The following is a 6,926-nucleotide window of genomic DNA, read 5'->3' on the forward strand; positions in this document are numbered from 1 at the left end:
CCTGGTTTGGGGAGCTGATGGTTTTGGCTAGGTGGAGCTTCTGATAAATGCTGGCACATCTGATTTATTGTCTGACTTGGTTCCCAAGGAGACCACATATGCAGCAGCCTGAGATAAGCAGCTTATAACCTAAAGGTGAATGCCTTAAAATATCACTGTCCCTTTCGCTGTTTCCATTGATGGTGAGCTCTTGCTTTTCCCTGATATCTTCATTTCACTCTATTATCAGAGAAGGAAATACTTTGTGTTGAGGAACCTTCCTGCCTTTACAATTGACTTGAGTTATAAATGCAGTTGATTTTCTGTTATCTCTCTTAATGCAAATTTGTGGAGCATAATGGAATCATAGAACAATAGACTGGTTGGGGTTGGAAAGGATCTTAAGATCCTCTAGTTCCAACCCCCCTGCCATGCCAGTGTCTTTTATGCTGTGACCTAATTAGAGCTCCTGTGCTGATACCCAGGGCTGGAAGACCCTCTCATCACTATGGGACATGCCCATGCATGCATGGGCTGTATTACCCCAGCCCTGCTTATCTGTGTGCTTCAACTCCTCCTTGGTTCGAAGGAGACACAGTTGATGTGTCCACCAGCTGGAGAAGGCATCTGATGTGTGGGGCATGACTTGGGTTAGTGGTAGCCTTATGATGATGCTTTTCCAGCAGTAACTTCAGCAGTATGACATACTGTGACGGTCACCTCCAGCGTACAGCAACACCATGAGAACGCAAGAGGGGATCTGGGGATGTGGCTGGGTATGGAGGGGCTGAGGAAGGGGCTTTGGGGGGCAACAGACTAGCAGCAATTTACACCAGATTGGCCAGTTTGTCAAGCAGGGAACAGTTGGTTTTTAGCATGAAACCATTAGTGGGTTTTGTTTAGAGGTGGGAAGAGGAAGGAATTGGGTTTTCTGTGTTACAAAGGATTTGGAAGGTAATGGAGGGGGCAGAAATGCTCCTGCTTGACTTGCGGTAGGGTTTGGATATGTTCTTAGAGCTCTGGAAGCCCCATCTGGCAAGATACAGGGGTATTCACGCACTGTACAGACAGTTGTCCTGAGGCGTTAGCAGAGGCAAAGGGGTGCGTGTGGGTTAGAGGGACCAGCAGCCTGCTCGAGCGGAGCAACAGGCCCATCTCTTGCTCGGGTTGGCGTGCCCAGACACTGCTTGGTAGAGAGCCAGCCTCCCCACCTCTCCAGCGAGAGGAAGGGTGAGCCCGCTCAGCTTTTTATACACCTTTTTCCCCTGAGCACATTCCGAGTGGTTCAGTGCCTGGGGTCAGTTTGGGAAGGTGTGCGCAGACCTCGCAGGCTGGATGGATTCACCCGACGCAACCTGTACTTTGCACCCTCCCTCCTGCTGCTTTGTTACACCCCTCTGAGGCCATGTCTTGCCAACAGCAGCCTCCTTTGCAGGAGCAAAAGAGACAAGATCAATCTTGATGCTGGTCTGTGTCCTGATCAACAGCCTGAGCACACGGTGTGGCAGTGGAGGAGGTGTCCATGCCGCGAAATTCGGCAGCACAGGGAATATCCTGGGTTGGCTTTGGTGGCTCCTGTGGCTCCATCAAGTCTCCTCTGGTCAGGCTGCAATCCCTCCAGGAGGGTGTTCTCCTTTCTCTTTCCAGCTGAAAGGATGCTTCTCCCTAACTTGTACTAGGCAGGGTTTGGATTTATGATCCAAGCAGAAGGTCCTGTGGCACCACCTGAGAATTCCAGCACTGTTCTGTTTTCTGTAACCAAGTCATCAAAGGGAAGATTGTCTTTTCCTGATTTTAATCCAGTCATACTATGAGCAGTGTCCGGAATCGGCCACCCAGTGAAGTAGCCATAAACATCTCCCCTTCTTTCCATGGGGTGATAGACTCCTGTGCAGTGATAGCTGAGCAGGGAAGGTTAAGAAGCAGTCACTGTCTCTGTGCTGTGGCATCAAAGCCAGCATTGATGTGGAGTTTCTGCTCTTCAAAGCACATGTTTCTGAGCCAAGATACACTTGGTTGATGTCTCTTCTCTCTAGGTCATTTGCAATCCAAGCTTGTTTTCAAGGAGTAAACTGGGCCAGTGTGAGTTTTTGTGGGGGAGAGGTAAGTGACAAAGAGGGAACCAGTTCTTTTTGTAGCAGAGAGGTTTTCAGACCATAATTACTGTGTCTTCTCCATGCATGTATGTGCATGCACACACCCAAACATAGCTGGCTTTGATCTCTCCTGGGAGGCCAGGGAGAGCAGTGAGACTACAAAATCAGACTTACTGTTAGGGACAGCGCGTAGGGATAACAGCACTGCTTTCCCTCGGGCCTTGGAAAAGAGCAGGCTTGGCTCCACCTGGCATCTCTTGCTGGGCATTATAGCGGACGATGCGATGTGACTGCCCCAAACACACCAGCGAGGCGCCGGGAGGGGGAAGCGATGCTGTTGCTGTCAGGTCTGGCAAAGTACACTATAATTAATGCCAGAGCCATCAGTGCCCACATTTTGAACCCGCTGGCAGGAGCAAGAAGAGGCCCAAATGATGCAGGAAGAGTGGCAGGTTGTTGTCAAAGCCACTGCCCCGAAGGTGCCTGTTGTTAAGTCCTATGATTTTCATGGCTGACTTGCAGCAAGTGCTGCTCCATTTGCTGAGCGTTGCTTGGTGCCATCCGAGTGGCAGAAACGCGAGGAACAATCCAAATTCATGCATCACTGGCATGTTTGTATCCAATCAAGGTGGGGAGCCAGGTAATAAGGCAGAAGGTTTCTTAGAGTGGCCAGTGCCGGGTGCTTTTAAGCAGTTTTTAAATTTTGACTTCCCAGAAGGGCTGAACTGAAAGGCATTGGACATATTCTGCTGAATACACACTCCTGACACTGCTGAGTGAAAACGCATTGATCTGAATTTTAAATTCCAAGCTGCAAAGAAAGTCATTTGGACTTGGGGCTAAATTTGGAGCAGAGTAAAATTCACTTGACAGAGTAACATTTGCTTCCAGGCTGGGGTCCAGTACGAAGCAGAGAGACCCTGTGGAAAGTCTTGTGCTGGGTCTTTGCACAAGAGCAGATTGCTTAATTTTTTCCAAGCATTTTAGGCGCCAGTTGCCATCTGACTGGATGTGGGGTGACACTGTGGGAGCTTTCACAACCTCCCCCCAAATGTCACCCTGTGTTAGTCCATCTGCATTTTTAACCCAATAACTCTGAGTCTGTTGGCTTTGACCACCCTGGGAGGAAACTATTGCAGCTTTGGTATCCTGGTGCTCTAAACCCACCCGCTTCTCTCTCTGGGTGCAGTTTGGGTGATGAATCAAGAGAAGTGCACTGGCCACAGCAAGTGGAGCTCTAAAGCACCTCAAATATCTGCAATTGAAAATGTCTAGATTTTGGGTCTAGCAGCCTAGCGCACAGTTTTGCTTGAATACATGGGGTTTGAAGGTGCATTCTCAGTCCTGGTTTGGGCACAGAGCCTATCTGTGCTGTCTTCAAGTGGTTTTGGATCTCTAGCTTCACACACTGTGCTTTTAATATAGGCCAAAGTCTGCTTGCAACACCCGCGTTGAGACCTGGCGCTCCTCTTATCTGAAGCAGCTTTCTGCACACTATCCTGTAGCTCTTCCATTGCCAATGTCTGCTGAGAAAAGCTTTCTGGGCATGTTCTGTGAGTGTAGCAGCAATAACAGACCAGATTCATGCCTGTTGAAGCTTTGCTGGTCTCAGAATTAAATGTGTACTTTTCCTTTTGAAAATGAAGACAAAATGGTAATGAAAGAACAGCTTCTGACAAAGCCTCCTAATGGTGTGGACAAAGAGGGTGTGAGCTTTGTATTCCTCAATGTCCTTTGGGCCTGAAACCCCTCTGCTTATCTGGGCAGTCTGTTGCTGGAGCCTGGCATTGGCTCTGAGAGGCAGACAGACAATGGGAAGAGTCAAAATCAGGTGATATTTTCCCTTTTACTTTAGTTCTTAGTAGCTTGCTTTGGTGTATGGAGCCATCAGATGCTGGACCTGTTTCCCTTTGGTTTTATGTTCCCATGTAAGTTAGAGTCCCCAAACACCTGCATTTCTAGCATTGTCTCCTCTGTTAGTGGAAATTTCCTATTCCAAAGCAGGCCATATGCTGGAGTGGGATGAACTAATAAGCTCCTGCCATGGCACAGCAGGGATGAATCCAAGTGTGGCTGCAGCTATGTCGGAGTGATACTGGGTTATTTTTAATTAGCACTTTCCTCCAGGAAATCAGTGTAGTCAGAGCAATGCAAAAGATCAAGTCTTCTTTATCAGCCTTGCTTTGGAACTGCCTGCACAAATTGCTACAGACGCTGACATGCAGATGGCAGTGCTGAAGAGTGCTATGGTGCTAATTTCCCTTGTGTGGCATTACCCAGAGACATCAAGCTGTCAGCGTTCAGATGACATAAGAAGTGAAGCACTAGAGATTTTGTTTGGCTTCTCTTTGACCAGCTTTGTTCCCTGTTGTGGTGGGGTTTTCCCCCGCTCATTGCTGTCCAAAATGTGAGGCATGCTTTCTAATGAGAAATCAATAGAGTGCAGGCTCGCTTTAAGCTTGTGTCACGCATGCAAGATGACAGGAGACACTGCAGACAGCAAAGCACCTCAGATGTGCCCCTGGCTAAGAGCTGCTTGGAAATGCTGATGCGTTTTCAGGGAGTAGCATAGTTGATATTCCTGAGGAGAAGAGGGAGTGTTGGGTGGTGCATCAACAACTTGAAGCTAATTTCACAGATGTTCAAGGCAGGCATCCTGCTTTTCTCTCTTGTCATTCTTGTATAGTGCATACATTGAGGAGCACAGCCCTCAGTTCTGAGTGCTCTATCTACACAGGTTTGGAATAACCTGTTTTCTTTGTAGGCTTTTTATGGGTGTTTGGCTAGAGGCGATATCCACGTTGTGTGCTAGAGCAGGAGGAAAACCTAATAATGCTGTAGAACTCCAGAAACACTGGCACAGAGAAAGATCCTTGCTTTAAGTATGAGATGATCGAGTACGTGTGCTGGAAGAGCTGAATCTATTCATAGACTTGCAAATGCCTGTTGGAATGGGAAGAAGTGATGCATGGCTGCAGGAACAGGCACAGCTCGGTTCTCTCTTGTAATCTTGGAACTAAAGAGTCTCTTTTTCAGGCTTACAAAGTTGGGGCTTTGCCTCTGATCAAGCCAGTGGTGCTGTTCCCTCACTGTCGCTTGACTGCCACATTTACAGTGCGAGCTCTCTGAACCTATAGGTCGCTGTGCTCGTAGTTTCTTGCACAATAGACACTCATAGTTAGACTACACTGGCCCGTAGACACTCCCTTAATCCAAATAATAGCACACAAAGGCTGTTTACTTGGGACATGCACTGTTCCTTGGGGTATGCTTTCAGAAACCACACAGTCTGCAAACATAATAAAATATGCAATAATGAACTCTCATGACGAAGTAATTGGGTGATTTATAACAAATGACCATCTTGACTTTAAAAAGCATGCCCGCTCTTGCATGCCAGAGAGAAGAGCAGAAACTAAAAGCTAGCTTAGTAATTTCTGTCTCTTGTCATAGGACTCTTCCTCAGATTCAAACCCAGGGACTCCAGGTTCTGTCCTAGGAGAGGTGACCCATCTGTCATCTGGCTCGAAGTGGATGAACTGCATTCCAGGCTGTGTAAGAAGAGTGTTTTTCAAGTTGAACCTCCCTTGGTAATCAACATATCAGTTTGTACTGATAGAGATCACATATGGAATTTCATTATGGACTGATGCTTACCCTGGCCCTTGCAGCATGTTGTCTACTTGGCAGCTGCTTTGCATCCTGGAGCTGGCTGCAGGTCAGTGGTTAAAGAATTCTTAACTGTTTGTCACTGTGAAGCACTTTGGGATGAATGGTGTTGCATAAAGGTAAGGTTATGAAAAGGTATTAATCTGTTCTGGAATAGTGAAGCATTTTTAAATGTGCTTTTTCTAGTAGGTCTTATTTAAGGAGGGGGATCTATTTATCACTGTCTTGCTATGACTTTCTCCTGCCCCTCCAGCTAGTATTGTGCACTGCAGAGTATGCATAGCAGGAAAGAAAACAGTTGACTATCGATGGCAGCGTGATTGCACAGGTCCCTGTGATTTAAAAATCAAACCAAAGCTACTTGTCCCCTAGTGGCTTTTGGAATTCGACTTCCAAATGTTTTCCTCCAAACAAGTCTGTGACCCTGAACCCACAAGTCTGTGTTACACAATATCTTATAGCTGCTGGGAACAGCCCTGGCTCCCTGTGTGACCAACCCATGCCCTGTGGCAGATGCAATGCTGCGGGTGTTCCGACTGGCTGCATCCATCGCGGCTGTGCTGCTGGTGCCAGGACGCTCTGGAAGTCTTGCAGAAGTACTGACTTTGAGTCTAGACCCTTTGCCTGGTGCTCAGGCCCTTCTGAATTAACCCAGATCTGATTAGAGGCACTAAAGGTCTTTAATTACTTGCCTTGTGCACCTTAATGAGCAGAAGAGAAAGGCCTTAGGACTCAGTTCTTGTTTTTCAGCTCTGTGCTCTGCTTTTGGCTTTGGCTGTACAGCTAAGATCACATCTAGCTTCACTGTAAAATCCTTCCCACACATGACAACAGCTGCCTGGCTCTTTCTGTATCAGGCTGACCACAGATCTATTGGGAAGCTGAACCCTGCTAATACACTAAATTCTGGACATTATCTATCTTAATATTCAGCATTATTATACCAAATGCCTTGCAAGCATCACCTTCCAGATGATTCACGACAGATCCCAGGGCTGTGCTACAACATACGGATCTTGTACGCTGATGAGCACAGAGCAAAAGAAATAACCATAGAGACCCGAGTTGTTTTGTTTCAAACAAAGCTTTGGGTGGGGTGAAGCACTTGGGGGAGTGTTTCTAGAAATCCTGATCTGGTTTTATACTTGCTCTTTTGTATTAAATACATCCATCAACCTGGAA

The sequence above is a fragment of the Nestor notabilis genome, unplaced genomic scaffold, assembly GCF_000696875.1.
Source record: "Nestor notabilis isolate BGI_N333 unplaced genomic scaffold, ASM69687v1 scaffold31233, whole genome shotgun sequence".
NCBI classification, from domain to species: domain Eukaryota; kingdom Metazoa; phylum Chordata; class Aves; order Psittaciformes; family Psittacidae; genus Nestor; species Nestor notabilis.